The following is an 18,344-nucleotide window of genomic DNA, read 5'->3' on the forward strand; positions in this document are numbered from 1 at the left end:
GGGTCGTTACACAAGTAATTAACATAAAAAATAGCAACTTAATGAAAAAGTAAGAAGGCTAAGTATTTTACTTGGTTACAATCTAGGTAGTTATCAATCCAAAATGGTTGAAAATAGCTCTACTAAAAAGACTCTTTCGTTGAAGGTGGAGCAGTCTCTTACAAATATTCATAGCTTAAGAAAATAGCTAGGAAATGAATATAATTATTGTTGTTCAAGTTATGTTTTTTATAGCCTCTTGGGATAAAGTATATGTTGGTGTTCATTGCTCAGAGGCACCTCCAAGGAGGTCTAAGGCGCCTCTAAGAGGCTAGATTTTATCCCTTAACGATAAGACTTTATCCTCTCTCAACAGTTACTGGAGGCACCTCCATCTGCTTGAGGGTGCCTTCCATAAAGGTGTGAGGGTGCCTTCCATCTACTTGAGGATGCCTTCCATGAAAGTGTGAGGGTGTCTTCCATCTTCTTGAGGGTGCCTTCCATCTGCTTGAGGGCTCCTTCCACCAATCAACTTGAATTTTCCTCGCCTTTCCTTTTGGGTGATGTTCCAGCTGTCCAAAGTTTATCTCATCCGAACCCAACTTTGACTTCTCCTGAGCAGTCTTCCTCCCTGGCTTGGAGTCCTTCGAACCACCACGTGCATCCTTCTCACTCTACTAGTGTACTCTTTCATAGTTTCTCTTCCCTGGGATGCACTGAGCCCAACGACTTGCTTCCCATCCCATCCTTGTCATCTACTACATCTTCCACTCGACTTATTGTGTTTATAAGCTCTTGCACACTTAGACATAAGGCATCAAAACAACACAAGACATAACTTAACTTGGTTGATCACATCAAAACCAACTTGGGGTACTTACAATCTCCCCCTTTTTGATGTGCATCAACCTGAGTTAGGATTATAAATAATAAAACTAATAAAATGCAATTAATATTTTAAATAATTAACATTTAAATGCAAGAATGAAATACAACGACACCCCTAAACTTAACATCTAGTTATTCTTCCCCTTTGATCACATATAAAAAAAAAGGAAAAAATAAAAATAATAAGAATAAAAAATTGAGAAATTTTCTAGGAGTCATACACAAATATTCCTAAGATTTATATTTTTACTGAGATTAATTTATAAATAAATTTATTTTTAAGAATTAAGTCTCATATTTACAAAAAATAATTTTAAAATAATTTTAAATTTTTAGAAACTAATGAAAATTGTTTTCAATGTCTAAGATAAGTATTCGGATCAGGAAAAACCGTTTTACAAATATATTAATTTTCTTTCATTATCAAAAATAAATATTTTGAGACTGGGATATTATCAAAGTTTTATGTTAAAAATATTTTTTGACTATGAAAAATTTTACAGATTTTTTTTAATCACAGTAAATATAATTTAATTTTATAGAAAAATTAATTTCCCAAAAATGAGTTTTCCAAAAAATTTTAATTATAAAAACATGATTTTTGGAAAAAAAAAATCATAGTAATTATTATAATGGTCAAAAGATTTTGAAATATTCTCTAACAGCATAAAAGAGATTTTTTTAGCACAAAAAAATAGATTTTTTAAAATTAATTTTTGAAATATTTTAAAATTTAAAAGTTCAATTTTTTAGAAAATTCATAAAAAATAATATTACAATAAAAAAATGTTAAAAAAATTTGTTAGTAGATAATATTCTATTTTTAATAGAAAAAAAAATTGATTAGAAAATTCAAATAGAAGGCCTATGAATTTAATTTTGTAAGAAAAATAAATCAAAATGCTTTAAATTTCTAGCATAAAAAATCCTAACAGGTCCATAATAATTTTGGAATTTAAAATAGTTTATTACCTACTAGATTTATCAAGAATTTTCTAGTAATTTTATTTTTAACAATTTTTATAATTAGATTCTTATGATATTTAAAATATCAATTAAGTCTGATATTATATTTAAAATTTGAAGTTTGAAGTATGTTAGGGCATGCAGTATTCTTTACATTTAAGGTTTCTATTTCCCCTTTTAATTTTATATTTTCAATTTTAATTTTGTTAAAATTTTCTAACCGGCATTCATAATCATTTATTGATTTTAAGTATTTGGTCCTAGTTTTGTATAGAGATCTACTTAACATTTGCACAATCTTATATAGTTAGTCGGATGTAAGGTTATGTACCTCATTTACCGTGTCGGAGTCGTAGTTTGTAGCTCCCCTTTCAGCATTACTCTTAATGCTCATTTCAGATGAGCTTGCTCCGTCTTCCACTTCTTGATGACTTGTCATAAGTGCAAGTCTGGCGTAGGCCTCGATCTTGGACTCTAACGACGAATTGTCTCATGTTGCTTTTAGATTTTTGTGCTTCGATCATCTTGGAACTTTATCTTTTTCTGTCTCTCTTTTTTAGCTTCGGACAGTTATCCTTTATGCGTCCTTTTTCTTGATAGTTGTAGCAATAAACCTTTCATTTATTCTGTAGTAGCTTCATTGTCCGTTTCTTATCAAAATTGTTATTCTTAAAAAAATTATTGAACTTTCTTATCATATATGCTTTTTTGTTTTTGTCGAGCGAGGATTCTAACTCCGGCTCGATCTACTTGGCTTTGAGTGTTAGGTTCTGAGTTAACTTTTCTTCTTTATTTCTTAAACCTGTGCATCTCGACTCATAAAATTCAAAGGTAGAAAATAGATTTTTTAACGTACTTACCTTGAGGTCTTTGCAGATGTAGAAGAAGCCCACTATAGACATCCATTCGGGTGTTCTTAGAAAAGCATTCAGTACATACCTTACCAAGTCTTAGTTTGTTACCATTTCTCCGAGATTCGTGAGTCTAGTGATTAGCTCCTTAATCCTTACGTGTAGATGTGTCATGCCCTGAGGGTAAAGTTGTCCGAAGAAAATTAGACAACACCTCCCCTGTAACTGTGACAATATGAAGCATATAACATTGCCACAAGGCAGTCACAAGCAAACTACAGCCAACACGGCTGGATTTAAACACAATCATGCAGTTAATAAATAGCCCACATGGCTAGAAATAAACACAACAACGTAGTTAATAAATAGCCCACACGACTGAAACAAAACACAACAGAAGTCATAAAATAACGATCACAAAACCACAATACAACTAACTGCAAGGCGCCTTGGCTTGACACGACAACATCAAACCAAATATAAGAAACCACAAAGTTGACCTCCATACAAAAGATACATACACATGAATAAGTCCAAAGCCAATAATACGAACGAAAGCAATAACGGAAGAAGTCGCTCGATGTGACATGGGACTGGCGGGCATGATCTCCAGGTGACTCCATAAATCCTTTACCTGCTACTTGGTGAAATAAACCAGTTCATGGGGTGATGAGTGCTAGGACTCAGTGGATAATAGACAGATAGTGCATGAACATAATAAAGAACTAGAGATACAAGGTATATAGTCTTATAGGGAAAATAGCAGATACTGTAGTGAAATCATAATAAATGTCCATACCTGAAATCATATCCTAAGATAGTAATAAAATGTCAGGAGTAGCATAGATCTGTTACAATACTGCTCATAGCTACAAGGTTAATATGTGAGGTATGTATATACATATTACCAATAAGTATGCCAGTGTCTAAACACATAGGTATATATCTCAACATCTGTAAGCATATCAGCATAAGTAAGCAACAACAACATAAACAAGTATAAGAACGAAAATGTACGCACAGATGGTCACCCCGCCCACCTCTCTGCACCACGACCCCTGTATAGTCGAAAGGCCAGATAAATGACAAACTATACACCACTCTAGCTACCACTACTCTCGAGTGGTTGAGGGGGCAATTGCATAGTAGCTAACTAGCTACGTAGCGACGGGGGTCCCTGATGCCCGCAACTCCAGCTATCACTACCAATGAGTGAGCGAGTGGGGGCACGACAGGACAAGCGGCACACTCCAGCTACCACTACCTATGAATGGCTGAGTGTGTGGTCCTAATTGACGACTCTCTCACACCACAAGGGAGACAATGGTTGTCAGTATGCATGCAATGACATGATGCGCAAGATACAACAGTCATCATATATATATATAAAAATAGAAGTCAGGTGATCCTGTCCGAATGCTGAATCAACGGACGCTAGGCATGGGGCGCTCTTCGACTGCTATCGTGGATCTTCGACTGGTGGCACGAAGCTCCGGCGAACCTGCACAGAAGTCGGGCCGGGAAGGGGTTCCCGGCGGCGACCCTCCGACGCTCAAGTCAGGCAAAGCTCAAGAAAGAAACAGTGGCTTCAAAACTCGTAGAATGCGTACCTCCGGCGAAAAATGAGGGCCTTTATATAGGGCAGCGAAGAAGTGAGTGTACACCTACCGAGGTGTACACGTGTCCATGGCCCATACTCCAGTAAGGACTTGTCGGTGAGCTTCCCTAACCCATACTGCTACAGTCTCATCATGTCCTCGATGGGACAGCGGAATCCCCTGTCACAAGATTTGGAGCATGACCCGCACGTGAAACATACCTGCTATCAGAAAAAGACATCCCTTGTCCTTTTCCCCTTTGCTCCAGATCTGGCTTCCGGGCGGACAGCTCCCTCAACATCCGGCCGGACATATGCGGTGGTTTACTTGGGGAGATTTTCCATCACGTGCTTTGTGGAGACTATTAGCAGTGTTACCTTATGGCTTTGGCCGAGCGTGCAGTCCGCTCGGCTTTGCGACCTTTCCCATTGAGCGCCGGAACCCTGATTTCGACAGGGCGCCTTTAACCATCAGCCGAATATCATCCGGTCGGCCAGCCAATCGGACCCATCCCTCTCCGGACGTTCGATTCCGCCGGCCGGCCGGCCGGCCGTCCGGTCGGACCCGGCCCTCTCCGGATGGACAACTGCCACTGTGACTTCCACGTGGCGTTGACTCCACAGGGCGGGATCACTTGCCTCCCCTTCAAGTCTAGTCGAAGGAGGCGAATAGTCCGACTGACTGGACTAAGAATCTGGCCGAGCGGCTCCTCCGTGCTGGTATCCTCCGCTCGGCCAACCATAGAGGTAGCCTTAAGCGAATCAACAATGGCATTCACCGGATCTCCTCGTGTTCTGCGCCAATCTTCGACATTAAGGTTGAGCATGCTTTCATTAAATGCTCCGAATGATTGAATGCCACGTGGAGCACTGCCATCGGCGTACGTCGGCGGTGGCATGGTGTTTTGATGTGATCGAAGCGATTCGAAATGGACGGCTCGATGCATGCTTTGATTCCCGTGACCTGGATCCAACGGTGGAGGCCGCCCGACTTTCACCCTATAAATTCTTCGTTTCCTTCTCTTCCTCACTTGCCTCCGCGATTTCGACCATTGCCCCCTGCGCTTCGGAGCTCCGGCAATCCTGTTTCTGCTCTCCGACGCTCTTCGACGCATTTTCCTTGATCCCTTTCCCCGCAGCAAGGTTTTATATCTTTCCTTCCTCCTTTCCGGTGTTTCCTCCGCATTTCTTTCTCAGTTTCGATCCTTGAAACCTCCTTTCGTTTGCTGTTATTTTTCTCCTGCCCTTTTGCCTTTTGATTCCTTCCGATCGGCCCATGGCTAGCTCTTCCAATCCCGAAGATCACCGCTCAGCCCATGGTACACCACCATGCAGTCCCGATTCGAACAGCGGGACTTCGATATTTTGACAGACAATTTCGAAATCCCAGAGGATTTCGAAATTCGCTTAGCTGGTCCTTCCGCTCGGCCTCACAGGCCGCCGCGCGGAGCTTTCTGTGTCTTCCGAGACCAGTTTACCGCCGGTCTTCGTTTTCCTGTACATCCTTTCATCATAGATGTCTGTAATTTTTTCGGTGTGCCGCTCGGCAGTTTAGTACCCAATACCTTCCGTCTCCTCTGCGGTGTTGTCGTTTTGTTTAAGATTCACAACATCCCCCTCCGACCGGAGGTCTTCTTTTATTTCTATTACCCCAAGCAAGCCGAGCCGGGCACCTTCATGTTCCAAGCTCGGCCCGGCTTGGTCTTTTTCAACAAACTTCCTATTTCCAATAAACATTGGAAGGATTATTTTTTCTACATCCGCATGCCCGCTCGGGCCAACTTCCCGACCCAATGGCAGGTCAGCCTACCCCCAACTCCCGAGTTGAAGAAGTTCAAGACCCGACCGGACTATCTCCACACTGCAAATATACTAGCCGGTCTGCGACTTGACATCAACAAGCTTCTTCACAAAGGAGTGATGTACATCTTCGGCCTGAGTCCCATACGGACTCCTCTTCCGACCGGCTTCGGTAAGAATTTTGCTTGGGCATTTGCTTTAATTGTTAACTGATTTCTTTTCTTTCTCCTGCAGCTGACATCATCATGGATTCGGTGATGGCCGGCGTTCTGAAGAGAAAGGCGGCAGCTCTGGAAGCCGCGGCGCCCCGGGAAATGGAAGCGTTGGGTATCCAGCCGGTCGGATCACAAGAAGGAGAGAGCGGGACACAAGCTGAGTCGGCCGCTCCCGCTTCCCAGCAAAACGTGGCCAGCGGAGCCACCCCTCCTGGAGAACCAACTGCCCCCGAGGAAGGTTCCGCTCGGGAGGAGGAGCAGCCTCTACAGAAGAGGCGTCGAGTGGAGACTCCCCTGCGGTCGACAACCTCCGCGGTCCAACCATCCGAGCGGGTCACTGCAACCGCTCGAAGCAAGGCGCCAGAGACCGAAACCATCTCGTCCGACCGGACGCCTTCGGACTAGGACGAGCCAGCTGCTCCGGTGGAGGCTATTCCAATCAGCACCCTTCCGCCCGCTCGTCACTCAGTCCAACGCTCGACCATTCATTCGCAGTTTTCTGCGCCGGCTTTTGATCCCCTTCCGACTGCCGGTCGGATGACCCCCGGTAACGGTCGCACGATTCGGGTCACTCTTCACCTACCGACTGAAGAGCTGCTGCCAGAGGCCGACCGTCCAACCGTGCCCGAGCACACCATCACCTTGAAAGGGCCCCTAGCTGAGATGTGGGCCGATGCTCGGGCACGCACAGCGCTGATCCCCCTCGGAAACTTGGCCAATAGCCACATGCGGGAGGCCACGGGGGTAAGTTTGCTCTACGAAGTTTTGTATGCATTCTTTCCGATCGGCCGCTAACAACTATAATTTTCTTTTGCCAGAGATGGGTGGAGGAAATTGCGGTTTCCAACCGCTTGGCCTTGGTGGATGAAGAGCTACGACAACTGAAGGCCGTAGTTGGGCCGTCCGGCCTTCAGGGCCCTTCCTATTCCGAGCCGCAAAAGGAGCTGAAGAAAGCTCAAACTCTGCTGGCGGCCGAGCAGAAGAAGACAACCGACCAGGCCCATGCCCTGGCCGAGTCCGAGCGGCAAGTCAAGTCGCTTGACACAAAAATAACCCTGGCCACCACTCGGAAGAATACAGCTATCTCCGATCTGGAGAAGAAGAACGTTGAGGCTCGGGGCCTGGAGCTGAATATAAAGGAATTGACAGAGCAGCTCGACAGGGAGAAGGCGGGCCGCTCGGCCGACGCGGCTAAGATTCAGAATCTGAATGAGGCCCTTACTGGCTCCCAGGCGGTGTTCAAAGAATATCAAGATGCCGAGCCGAGTCAGATCGCGGCCTTAAGACAGAGCTACATCCGCTCGCCTGAATTCTCGGAGAAAATATGCGAGCGGATGTATACAGCTTTCGACATGGCTATGACCGCCACCGTCACTTATCCGAAGTCTAAGGGTCTTCTCCCGGAGTCTACTGCTATTCCGGCCGGCGATCAGGTGACGCTTCTGAATAACATTCCCAGGGACCTTTATGATTATATTGAGTAGCTTTCTGTAATTCGGTCACTCACCAGGATATCATCCTTTTTTGTAATTGGGCCGCTCGGCCTAAAGCTTTAACTTTAATGCAATGTTTTCCTTATATTTGCTGTCTTTTAACATAACCAAAATATGTGTTCATCCGCTCTCCCATTATCACCCCTCTGGTATTCGAAAGGGATATTTACCAAGTGCCTGGCATTGCCCTGCCGTTCGGCTAAACATGTAATACTTCGCCTACTTAATTTTTCGCTCTGATAGCAGAGATCCTTCGCTATGTATCGAGCAAGTACTTTTTGGCTCTGGGCCGAGCGGAACTTAGAGACGATTTAATGATAGAGGGTGAGTTTCTGGGACAATTGTATTCTCTTTATAGGCATTCCCCGCTCGGAGGGTTTATAAACGACAGCTCGTCTCTCGATATTTAACGTCGGAGCTCGACGGTCTTCCGCTCGGAAGTTTATAGACGCCGGCTCGTCTCTCGATATTTAACGTCGGAGCTCGATGGTCTTCCGCTCGGACGTTTATAGACGCCGGCTCGTCTCTCGATATTTAACGTCGGAGCTCGACGGTCTTCCGCTCGGACGTTTATAGACGTCGGCTCGTCTCTCGATATTTAACGTCGGAGCTCGACGGTCTTCCGCTCGGACGTTTATAGACGCCGGCTCGTCTCTCGATATTTAACGTCGGAGCTCGACGGTCTTCCGCTCGGAGGGTTTATAGACGCCGGCTCGTCTCTCGATATTTAACGTCGGAGCTCGACGGTCTTCCGCTCGGACGTTTATAGACGCCGGCTCGTCTCTCGATATTTAACGTCGGAGCTCGACGGTCTTCCGCTCGGACGTTTATAGACGCCGGCTCGTCTCTCGATATTTAACGTCGGAGCTCGACGGTCTTCCGCTCGGACGTTTATAGACGCCGGCTCGTCTCTCGATATTTAACGTCGGAGCTCGACGGTCTTCCGCTCGGACGTTTATAGACGTCGGCTCGTCTCTCGATATTTAACGTCGGAGCTCGACGGTCTTCCGCTCGGACGTTTATAGACGCCGGCTCGTCTCTCGATATTTAACGTCAGAGCTCGACGGTCTTCCGCTCGGAGGGTTTATAGACGCCGGCTCGTCTCTCGATATTTAACGTTGGAGCTCGACGGTCTTCCGCTCGGACGTTTATAGACGCCGGCTCGTCTCTCGATATTTAACGTCGGAGCTCGACGGTCTTCCGCTCGGGGGGTTTATAGACGCCGGCTCGTCTCTCGATATTTAACGTCGGAGCTCGACGGTCTTCCGCTCGGAGGGTTTATAGACGCCGGCTCGTCTCTCGATATTTAACGTCGGAGCTCGACGGTCTTCCGCTCGGACGTTTATAGTCGTCGGCTCGTCTCTCGATTTTTAACGTCGGAGCTCGACGGTCTTCCGCTCGGATGATTTATAGACGTCGGCTCGTCTCTCGATATTTAACGTCGGAGCTCGACGGCCTTTAAGGCTACTTTTAACACAGCCGGTCGGCGAAGATATTTGTCATCTTTATAATTTTACTTCCTGCATTACAAGGACATAGGCGACCGAAATGTGTATAAATTTACATTTAGCGCACCTTTCCCCCAGCTCGGATAACGTACTCCCGGCCGAACGGCTCGGGGTCTTCTTCGTCAAGCGCTTGGCTCGGATAACATACTCCCGGCCGAACGGCTCGGGGTCTTCTTTGTCGAGCGCTGGGCTCAGATACTGTACTCCTGGCCGAACGGCGCGGGGTCTTCCTCGTCAAGCGTTTGGCTCGAATATTATACCTCCGGCCGAACGACTCGGGGTCTTCGGCATCGAGCGCTTGGCTCGGATATTATACCTCCGGCCGAATGGCTCGGGGGCCTTCGTCCTCGAGCGCTTGGCTCGGATACTATACACCCGGCCGAATGGCACGGGCCTTCTTTCGAAAAATTACGATGAATTCTATGCCCGAAAGAAACTATATCTGAAAAACTAACATGCCGATCAGCATAAGATCTAACGCAATTTCTCAACTCCCGAATACCCGTGGAGTGAGGTGGATACAATATACTTCGTCGAAATTTATCAAGGCCAGGAGGATGGCGAAACTTCCCGGTCGGTCCTCCATGGCCGCTCGGCCTACCAGAGGTGGAGGCGGTCTGCTGCTTTATCCTTTTACTTGAGCCTTCTGCTCCCATTGCTCCACGAGCCTTCGTCATCGAGCGCCTGGCTCGGATACTATACCTCCAGCCGAACGGCTCGAGGCCTTCTTCATCGAGCCAAGAGAGCTTGGCTCGGATCTTATACACCATGAAGATAGGCCGCTCGGCCGATAATGCCAATTGCGCACATTATAACATTTTGCCTTCTGCATTTCAAATATACAACCAAACGAAAAATATACAGCACATATTCTATTGGTGCACCTCTCGCCCTGCCCCGGACAGGCTGGAGATAATTTGCGCTTCATGGTGGATCCAAGTGCCAATCCATCTTCATCCGCTCGGCGGCTCGTCCACCCAACTTCCTCGTATGTGGTCGATTCATCGCCTGACATCAAACTCCCGCTCTTGAGGTTCCAGAAGGAGGGGCTTGCTATAAGTCGAATTCGGGAGATGAAGTATCTGCTTTTGAGGGAAATGGAACTGTGGCAATCGGTGCTTCCGCTCGGGAGAAGCATCCGCTCGGAGGGTTTTGCCTTTTCTGTTTATCCCGTATTGGTATTTCATCTGACGAAGATCCCCGATTGCGATTCACCGCTACAGCATCAGGAGGCGTCCGGAATAGGGCCCGACGGAATAGGACGGTAGCCGGTGGGGTTCCCGCTCGACCACCAGACGTTGACGTTGCTTGCTTCTCCGGCCGCCCGGCTGTGGCTTTCTATTTTTGCTCCACAAGCTTGGCGGCCCTTATCTCGATCAGGGCGTCGAGTTCCTCCGTCGAAAGTGTCACCGTGTGTTGTCGTCCAGCCTCGTCCATTGTTTCCGTTCGGATGCAGGAGTGTTCCCACAGACGGCGCCAAATTGATCCTGTCCGAATGCTGAATCAACGGACGCTAGGCACGGGGCGCTCTTCGACTGCTATCGTGGATCTTCGACTGGTGGCACGAAGCTCCGGCGAACCTGCACAGAAGTCGGGCCGGGAAGGGGTTCCCGGCGGCGACCCTCCGACGCTCAAGTCAGGCGAAGCTCAATCAAAAAGTGGCTCCAGGAATCGTAGAATACGTACCTCCGGCGAAGAATGAGGGCCTTTATATAGGGCAGCGAAGAAGTGAGTGTACACCTACCGAGGTGTACACGTGTCCATGGCCCATACTCCAGTAAGGACTTTGTTGGGGTTGCAAGGTTGCAAACATAGTCCCATATTGGAAACACATGGGAAAGATCATGGGTTTATAAGAGAAAAGATATCTCCATTGGCATGAGGCCTTTTGGGTAGAGCCCAAGAGCAAAACCATGAGGGCTTAGGCCCAAAGTGGACAATATCATGCTATTGTGGAGATATCTAAATTCTTTTCGATCCTACAATTGGTATCAGAGCCCGGACTGCCAGAAGGTTTAACAGCCGACTGTGCACAAGAGCTATGGTCTGATTGAGCCATGTGTGTACAATATTGACCTCGAACAAAGAAAGTGGGGGCTCCTATGTTTGGATCAAGAGGACCAGACACCAGGCAGGAAGTCCTAGTTGCGACTAGGCAAGGAAGTCCTAGTAGGTCGGGTGGACCGAGGGGCAGGAAGACCTGGTGGGTCGAGGATCGGACGTGGGAAGCCTATGGTCCTTTGTTTGAGGGGGGGATTGTTGGGGTTGCAAGGTTGCAAACATAGTCCCATATTGGAAACACATGGGAAAGATCATGGGTTTATAAGAGAAAAGATATCTCCATTGGCATGAGGCCTTTTGGGTAGAGCCCAAGAGCAAAACAATGAGGGCTTAGGCCCAAAGTGGACAATATCATGCTATTGTGGAGATATCTAAATTCTTTTCGATCCTACAGACTTGTCAGTGAGCTTCCCTAACCCATACTGCTACAGTCTCAGCATGTCCTCGATGGAACAGCGGAATCCCCTGTCACAAGATTTGGAGCATGGCCCGCACGTGAAACATACCTGCTGTCAGAAAAAGACGTCCCTTGTCCTTTTCCCCTTTGCTCCAGATCTGGCTTCCGGGCGGACAACTCCCTCAACATCCGGCCGGACATATGCGGTGGTTTACTTGAGGAGATTTTCCATCACGTGCTTTGTGGAGACTATTAGCAGTGTTACCTTATGGCTTTGGCCGAGCGTGCAGTCCGCTCGCCTTTGCGACCTTTCCCATTGAGCGCCGGAACCCTGATTTCGACAGGACGCCTTTAACCATCAGCCGAATATCGTCCGGTCGGCCAACCGATCGGACCCATCCCTCTCCGAACGTTCGATTCCGCCGGACGGCCGGCCGGCCGTCCGGTCGGACCCGGCCCTCTCCGGATGGACAACTGCCACTGTGACTTCCACGTGGCGTTGACTCCACAGGGCGGGGTCCCCTGTTCTTACTACCGGATCATCAGGTATACTACATGAAGCCAGCATGCTCAATAAATGTGTAAATAAACAATATTCATAGTAAGTAAGCATGGTATCTAGTATTTGCTAAATGTCATTGATAGCAACGAGAGACTGTATAGATATAGAAACGAGTAGCTTAAAGATCGAGTGAATAAGCATCAAGCACAATAAAAATACGAGTGGAGTCAAGATAAATACAGTAACTATCTGAATATATAGCTCATGCACTAAGATCAATGAACTAAAGAGATAAAGCAGGAAGTACCCGTCTTTATCTGTAGTTCGTATCGGAACAAGTCCCATGTCGAGACGCTCGTCTCAAATCAACATACTGCAAATCATATATTATACAATTTAACTAATCGGATTAGCAACAACTAGCTAAACTCAAAGATCCAAACCCATAGGAAAAATCTCATTCAAATCGATCATTAGTTATCCTTAATCAATGATTGACTTCAATTACTTTTATCCATGAATCCTTTAATCATTCCAATGATAACCTTCATCTCAATAACAATTGATCTACATGATAATCAATCACAAATCCAAATTCACTCAAGGAACAGATCACAACTAAATAGAATTAGGTCACCCTAACCATTCCACAACTAGAATAAAATCTAGTTCATATATGAAAGTACCACCACAACTTACCCAAATCCACAAATCACCATCAACGGCTAAATAACCAAAACAATATGGTTTACATTCTACAAACAAACTCAAATTCCTTACACATCTCCTTCTCCTCAACAAATTAGAATAACCTACTAATCAACTCTGCAACAACTCTAAAATTGAACAAAAACTCACCTCAATCGGTTCTTGAATCTGGTCGGAATAGTGTTGTTGGTCGGAACAATGTTGTTTGAGGGATTTTGGCCAGAAGCTTCACATCTGACTAGGAGGTGAGGTCCAACCTTGGTCCTAGACACAAAAAGATGATTGGAGTAGAAGATCCAGTGGCCGCAGCTAGCCTCCCATGGTCTAATCCTCATCGGAGCTACACTGGTCAGTCACATAGCTCATCTTAACATCCCAAATAAAGTATGAAATCAATTCCATGTTAATCTAACACTGAGCTTGACTTACCCCTGTACCATATCCAAGATCTCTCCTAGATGGAATCGGGTTGCCGCTGCAGCGATAAGCCGAGGTGCGGCAATAGGAGATCGAAACTAGGGCACGAATCTCGCCTCTTGTCCAAAAATCTGTCCACGCGAGGATTAGCGACTCAGAGAGGGCAATGATCGGACGAACATGACGATCAGAGGAGGAGAAGGTATCTCGGCTAGCGATGGAGAATGGAAGAAGAGTACTGGACAGGCAACTTTTAGGTGGCGTTCGAGCGGCGTTCAGCAGCTTGGAGTGATCCATTGGACTCCATCGCAGCGATGGTCGCCAGGCTCGAGATGGGAAACAAGCGTCGATAATGGAAGGCGGCAATGGACAAGACGGCAGCGTCGATGGCTGGCAGCGCTAGACGTCGTCGTCTCACGATTAGGGTGGCACAGTGACACGAGAGGGAGAGGGAACCAACGGAGGAAGCGAGGGATCGGGAATGAAGAATCGGAAGAAGGAAATGAGATAAGGAATTAAACCTTTGGTTTAGTTTTTATACCTAGTTTAATTAACTTAATGAAATTAATCAACTTCCACTTAAGGGATATTCCAAACAGACCTCTTTTAAGCTTAATCATTTCATCCCCGTAAACATATCATATAGACTCCGTTTAAATCCAGAAAAATTTGTAAAAAATTCCAGAAAATTTAATAAGATTATTCCTCCAATAATACTTATTATTTAATTTGTCATATCTTACAAGATGAGTTACCAATTCTTCCTTTTCCATCCGAAGATTGTTGAGTTAGTTCCAAAGCAAGTCCCATCTTGTGAGTTTCACAAACAAGTTAAACTAAACCCTGAAATTCAACTTAATTCATCTCACAAAATTATAGGATTCCCTTGATTGAAAATATAGATTAGTAAGATTAATAAGGATAAATCAAATTAAATCAAATCAAATTAAATTAAATCAAATCAAGATAAGTTTAATTAAATCATATTAAAATAAATCAAATTAAATCAAATCAAAATTAAGATAAGTTAAATTAAATTAAATTATATTATATCAAATCAAATTAAATTAAATTAAATTAAATTAAATTAAATTAAATTAAGATAAAATAAATTAAATCAAATTAAATCAAATCAAATCAAATCAAATTAAATAAACCTTAAAATTAAAATTGAATTGAATGAAAAGTTAATTAATATATTACATTAAATTATTTTTTAAAAAAATAAAAATTATTTTAAAAATCCTTTAATAATATTTTAAAAATCCTTTAAAAATCATTTTAAAATCCTTTAAAAAATATTTTAAAAATCCTTTAAAAATTATTTTAAAATCCTTTGAAAATTATTTTAAAATCCTTTGAAAATTATTTTAAAAATCCTTTAAAAAATTATTTTAAGAATCCAGTGCATAATTTAAGAACTAAACATATTGAAATCAAACACCACTTTATTAGAGATCATGCAAAGGAGATATTGATCTAAACTATGTTGAGTACAAGTCAAATCTGGCTAACATCTTCACTAAACCACTACCAGAATCTGAATTTAGTAACTTAAGAAGAAAACTGGGAATATGCACAACAGACTAGGAATCTTATTATCAAATGATTTTTCAAATAACTTGCAAATTCTAGGCTAATCTAATATGTATTTCTTTAAAAAATTTCCATTTCTCTAGTGTTTCAAAAAGTGCTTTAGCCTTAGTCTAGGATGAATCCTTAGAAAGTATAATCCTATAGATCTAGGTAACGAGCATCTCATGAACACACTAGGTCTACCTTAATTGTGTATTCAAAAACCTTAAAATGGTGTGGGATGCATAAACCTTTTGCCTAGATTTCAAATGCTTATATTAGTGCATCAACACAAGCCTGAGCGGAAAATATAAAAGGACATTGATCAAGTTAAGTAGTCATTTTTCAACAAATTTGTAACTAGATATTATTACTTAACTTGACTAACCAAATGAAAACTGCTATCTTCTGGTAGTTAGTTAGTAACTAAAGGTTCGACATTTAAGGACTATTTTTAGATGAATATTATTTGTCAAAATGATATCAGGTTAAGGGAGAAAATCTTCTTGGACAACTTAAAAAGATTTTGAAATTTGCTTTGAAAAACACCTTGAAAAATATGCAAAGCTTTATGTTTTGAAAATAATTTGCAAATTTTTGAAAAATATCCTTGAAAATAATTTGGAACTTTTATTAAAATTTTCTTTAAAAATAAATTTGAAAAATCCTTATAACAAGCTTTATTAAACTTTATTTGAAAAATATTTTGAAAATGTTTCAAAACTAATTTCCTTAAATTCTATAAAAATCTTTTCCAAAATTCTTTCAAAGTTTCAAAATTTCCTTTGAAAATTATACATTTGAAAATTTGAAAAGATTAAACTTTTAAAAATATTTACAAAATTACTTTGCAATTGGATAACTTAGAAAGTGTTTTTGAAAAAATACTTTAAATTTCAAAAGTAATTTAAATGATCCTTTGAAAACCTTTATTGTTTTAAAAAATTATGCATTCAAACATATTTTCCAAAGACAAACAATTTTTGCAAAATTCCTTGAAAATATTTAAAAATGTCTTGAAAGACAGTTGAATTTCTTTTGTTGAATAGTTCTTTGAAAAATATTTAAAAATCTTTGACTTACTTAGAAAATCAATTTGCAAATTTTAGAAAAATACATAAAAATATACTTTGCAAGTTTTTTCTATTCAAAAACATTTTCAAACTTTACTTTAAAATTCTTTACTCTCCGTAAACTAAACCTAAAGAATATTATACTTACTACTTGGTTTCACTTGTCCTTTTGGTGACTTATTTACATTTTTAATGTATTACTTATGTCTAATGCATTACACTTTTTTGATGTATGTCAAAGGGGGAGGATAGTGGATTAGAAAAACAACTCACTTTACTCAAATTTAAACTTAATTTTACATTATATGTTTAAATTTTATTTGTATTTGTTTTTTTTAACTTTAATTCAGGTTGTCATTACATTAAAAAAAGAAAGATTTTTGGTGTAGATTGTACTAATAATCAGGTTTTGATATATGACAAATAGGCTAAAGTTAGATGTGTTATTTGTCAAACCATTTACCAAGTGTGTAGCACTTGATGGGTCTAGAGAACTGAAACATTAGGCTGAAATCTAACTAGGTTGATAGCTTGCACAATGTCTAGATTGGTTGAAATCTAGAAGGAGGAAGTCCAGGTTGATTGAGATCTAGCAGAAGGAAGACCAGTTGGGTTGACAACTGACTAAAGTCCAGATTGGTCGAGATTATGTAGAAAGTCCTGGTGGGTCAAGGGACCTGACATCAAGAAGGAAGTTTGCGATTGGTAAGTGGAGGTAAGCAACTAGAGGAGAGATCCAGTGAGGACGCATTTTCGGTTGAGGGAACACTAGGCGTCGGTCCGACTAAGAGTTTCAGCGAAACTCAAAGTCAGGACTGAAAAATTTAGAGGCTGTCAAATATCATTTTTGCTTCATATATTATTGTCTGGACTAACTCTATTTTACAGAAAGAAGAGTGTTGAAGAAGTTGGTCAGGGTACACAGAGTTTCTCCCGTTGCCCCAACCAGCTTCGCAAAGGCAGCGCTCGGGCAGGTGCCTAGCCAGGCACCTGGGCAGTCCGAGCGCCCGGAGTTGCTCCAGGCATCTAGACAAGGGAAATTTCATCTTCGTGCTGAGTTGGAGCACAACGATTGGTCGACTCATGCTAGCGGTCCAGGCACCTAAAGGTGGATAAACTTCGAGGATGAAATTTCGATGAGAGTTCGATATGTCAGCATAGTCCAAGCCCTCGGGAGGGGATCCAGGGGCTCAGACTAGGCTATAAAAGGAGGCTTCGACCAACAACTTCAAGACAATATTTGCTACAACTTTCGTTCTTATACGTTGCTCTGAGAAGCCTCCGGCAATCCTAAAAATCTGCTCCGACAATCAAAGATTAAGGAACTCTATTGATACTTTCTTCTTGTTGGTAACCTTTTATTTTACAGTTCATGTACTCAAATTTTGTAAGTTAAATATTTAAACTGATAGTAATTTCCCAACGAAAGCACTCAACCAGTGCAGGTCTTGGTGTAGGAGTTATCAAAGGCTCCAAACCTAATAAAACTACTTGTGTTAGCATTTATATTTTCATGGTTCTTTTTCGCTGCGTATTCTTGTAACTTTCAAAAAAGCGACAAACGCTATTCACCCCCCCCCCCTCCTGGCGTCTTAATGATCCAACAAAAGTGACTTGGGATGAGTCATCTTTGAAAGAATCAGACAGTGACGAATAGAAGAAAAATAACTACCTTGCACTGATGGTAACCGGACCAGAATTAGAAAGTGAGTCGGATCAAGATGACAAGTTTGAATATGAGTCAAATCATGAGTCTGTACTTGTTTCTGAAGGTTCCAATGAAGTACAAACTATCTTAAGCAAAAAGTTCTTTAAAATTATTACATGCTTACATAGAAAATTATCTGCATCTGAAAACCAAGTAAATGTACTTAGTAAAGAAAATAAAGAAATCAAAGAACAACTTGATCTAAACCTCAAAACTGAACAAGCTAAAAATGTAAACTCAACTCATGTTGTAAGACTTGAGGAAGAAAATTTTAATCTAAAAACTGAAATGACTAATTTAAAAGAACTAATAGAAAAGTTCATCACTAGATCCAAGTATCTATATATGATACTTGGATCTCAATAAGTTGTGTATAATAAATCTAGATTCGGATACAAATCCAGCTCAACAAAAAAAATCTTTATCTTACTAATAAGCTAAAATAAAAACCAAACCAAAGCTTCGGTTCCAAAATCTTGTTTAACTAAGCCAGTAGGATCAAACCAATATTATATACCCAAAAATGAAATCCACTACCTAAAATAAATCAAATAACTCAAATCTAAACTCTAAATTTGACTTTGCTCAAAATAGTACCAAAGTGAG

The 18,344-nt window shown here is 42.4% G+C and overlaps 1 long non-coding RNA gene across 2 annotated transcripts; it reads right to left on the reverse strand.

Annotated features, from left to right (window-relative positions):
* Positions 1 to 3,066: 3,066 nt before the first annotated feature.
* Positions 3,067 to 13,885, reverse strand: LOC122009934. 2 transcript variants are annotated; one of them, XR_006119711.1, is made up of 4 exons: positions 13,395 to 13,885; positions 13,116 to 13,310; positions 12,565 to 12,630; positions 3,067 to 3,318 (listed from the first exon to the last, which is right to left on the reverse strand). It is a non-coding gene; the product is annotated as an uncharacterized LOC122009934 (long non-coding RNA). The 2 variants fall into 2 exon arrangements; XR_006119710.1 differs by having other exon boundaries at positions 3,067 to 3,321.
* Positions 13,886 to 18,344: the final 4,459 nt, after the last annotated feature.

The sequence above is a fragment of the Zingiber officinale genome, chromosome 8A (genome assembly GCF_018446385.1).
Source record: "Zingiber officinale cultivar Zhangliang chromosome 8A, Zo_v1.1, whole genome shotgun sequence".
Taxonomy (NCBI): domain Eukaryota; kingdom Viridiplantae; phylum Streptophyta; class Magnoliopsida; order Zingiberales; family Zingiberaceae; genus Zingiber; species Zingiber officinale.